The sequence below is a fragment of the Cebidichthys violaceus genome, unplaced genomic scaffold, assembly GCF_023349555.1.
Source record: "Cebidichthys violaceus isolate CVI_PGR_0920_01 unplaced genomic scaffold, fCebVio1.0.p SCAF_127, whole genome shotgun sequence".
NCBI classification, from domain to species: domain Eukaryota; kingdom Metazoa; phylum Chordata; class Actinopteri; order Perciformes; family Stichaeidae; genus Cebidichthys; species Cebidichthys violaceus.
This window is the reverse complement of record NW_027176293.1, coordinates 45,001-47,500: the sequence shown is the minus strand read 5'-3', so window position 1 is coordinate 47,500 and position 2,500 is coordinate 45,001. Positions and strand designations below refer to the sequence as shown.

At 38.8% G+C, this 2,500-nt stretch overlaps 3 non-coding genes and 1 pseudogene across 3 annotated transcripts; all 4 read right to left on the bottom strand.

Annotated features, from left to right (window-relative positions):
* Positions 1-301: 301 nt before the first annotated feature.
* Positions 302-420, bottom strand: LOC137869734 (5S ribosomal RNA). Its single transcript, XR_011102464.1, has one exon. It is a non-coding gene; the product is annotated as a 5S ribosomal RNA (ribosomal RNA).
* A 456-nt stretch (positions 421-876) lies between these two features.
* LOC137869827 (5S ribosomal RNA) lies at positions 877-995 on the bottom strand. Its single transcript, XR_011102552.1, has one exon. It is a non-coding gene; the product is annotated as a 5S ribosomal RNA (ribosomal RNA).
* Positions 996-1,447: 452 nt separating this feature from the next.
* On the bottom strand, positions 1,448-1,566 carry LOC137869833 (5S ribosomal RNA). The gene has a single exon (XR_011102558.1). It is a non-coding gene; the product is annotated as a 5S ribosomal RNA (ribosomal RNA).
* A 452-nt stretch (positions 1,567-2,018) lies between these two features.
* Positions 2,019-2,137, bottom strand: LOC137869933 (5S ribosomal RNA; annotated as a pseudogene).
* Positions 2,138-2,500: the final 363 nt, after the last annotated feature.

Sequence of the window (2,500 nt, the reverse complement as noted above, 5' to 3'; positions counted from 1 at the left end):
GTGAATTAAACTTTGCTGTTCTTCACAGAGAACTCTGACCTGTTGGTCGGAACCGGCTTGAAAAGACTCAAATACCAACAACAGTAGGTCAATTGCAAAATGTGAACGAACCTAAACCAGTTCATTGATTAACATTCCAAAATGAAGAAAATATTGATATGATATTGATTGATTCTCTTTTCCCTTTTTACTGTTACCCACCTCTTTTCATGCATCTCTTCTTCAATCTTGCCTCTTTCTCACATATTTGTCAAATGAAAAAGCAGCAGTGTCCTTTGCCTTATTGAGAGAAAAGTGAAAAAGCTTACAGCACCAGGTATTCCCAGGCAGTCTCCCATCCAAGTACTAACCAGGCCCGACTCTGCTTAGCTTTCGAGAGCGGATGAGATCGGGCGCAATCAGAGAGGTATGGCCGTAAGCAAGTTTGTCTCCAACACATAGTCCTTTAAAAGCTGTTACAAATTGCTGTCATTTATAGTACATTTAGGACATGTTTAATTAAGAAATCTCATTTTATGTTCAAAGGGACCCCGTTTTTAAAAAATGAAGCAGTTCTTTGAATGGTAGGGTGAATGGTGAATTAAACTTTACTTTTCTTCACAGAGAACTCTGAGCTATTGGTCAGAACCGGCTTGAAAAGACTCAAATACCAACAACAGTAGGTCAATTGCAAAATGTGAACGAACCTAAACCAGTTCATTGATTAACTTTCCAAAAAGAAGAAAATATTGATATGATATCGATTGATTCTCTTTTCCCTTTTTAATGTTACTCACGTCTTTTCATGCATCTCTTCTTCACTCTTGCCTCTTTCTCACATATTTGTCAAATGAAAAAGCAGCATTGTCCTCTGCCTTATGGAGAGAAAAGTGAAAAAGCTTACAGCACCAGGTATTCCCAGGCAGTCTCCCATCAAAGTACTAACCAGGCCCGACTCTGCTTAGCTTTCGAGATCGGACAAGATCGGGAGCAATCAGAGAGGTATGGCCGTAAGCAAGTTTGTCTCCAACACATAGTCCTTTAAAAGCTGTTACAAATTGCTGTCATTTATAGTACATTTAGGACATGTTTAAGAAATCTCATTTTATGTTCCAAGGGACCCCGTTTTTAAAAAATGAAGCTGTTCTTTGAATGGTAGGGTGAATGGTGAATTAAACTTTGCTGTTCTTCACAGAGAACTCTGAGCTATTGGTCAGAACCGGCTTGAAAAGACTCAAATACCAACAACAGTAGGTCAATTGCAAAACGTGAACGAACCTAAACCAGTTCATTGATTAACATTCCGAAATGAAGAAAATATTGATATGATATCGATTGATTCTCTTTTCCCTTTTTACTGTTACTCACGTCTTTTCATGCATCTCTTCTTCACTCTTGCCTCTTTCTCAAATATTTGTCAAATGAAAAAGCAGCAGTGTCCTCTGCCTTATGGAGAGAAAAGTGAAAAAGCTTACAGCACCAGGTATTCCCAGGCAGTCTCCCATCCAAGTACTAACCAGGCCCGACTCTGCTTAGCTTCCGAGATCGGACGAGATCGGGCGCAGTCAGAGAGTTATCGCCGTAAGCAAGTTTGTCTCCAACACATAGTCCTTTAAAAGCTGTTACAAATTGCTGTCATTTATAGTACATTTAGGACATGTTTAAGAAATCTCATTTTATGTTCAAAGGGACCCCGTTTTTAAAAAATGAAGCAGTTCTTTGAATGGTAGGGTGAATGGTGAATTAAACCTTACTTTTCTTCACAGAGAACTCTTACCTGTTGGTCGGAACCGGATTGAAAAGACTCAAATACCAACAACAGTAGGTCAATTGCAAAATGTGAACGAACCTAAACCAGTTCATTGATTAACATTCCAAAATGAAGAAAATATTGATATGATATTGATTGATTCTCTTTTCCCTTTGTACTGTTACCCACATCTTTTTATGGATCTCTTCTTCAATCTTGCCTCATTCTCACATATTTGTCAAATGAAAAAGCAGCAGTGTCCTCTGCCTTATGGAGAGAAAAGTGAAAAAGCTTACAGCACCAGGTATTCCCAGGCAGTCTCCCATCCAAGTACTAACCACGCCCGACTCTGCTTAGCTTCCCAGACCGGACGAGATCGGGCGCAATCAGAGAGGTATGGCCGTAAGCAAGTTTGTCTCCAACACATAGTCCTTTAAAAGCTGTTACAAATTGCTGTCATTTATAGTACATTTAGGACATGTTTAAGAAATCTCATTTTATGTTGAAAGGGACCCCGTTTTTAAAAAATGAAGCAGTTCTTTGAATGGTAGGGTGAATGGTGAATTAAACTTTACTTTTCTTCACAGAGAACTCTGACCTGTTGGTCCGAACCGGCTTGAAAAGACTCAAATACCAACAACAGCAGGTCAATTGCAAAATGTGAACGAACCTAAACCAGTTCATTGATTAACATTCCAAAATGAAGAAAATATTGATATGATATTGATTGATTCTCTTTTCCCTTTTTACTGTTACCCACCTCTTTTCATG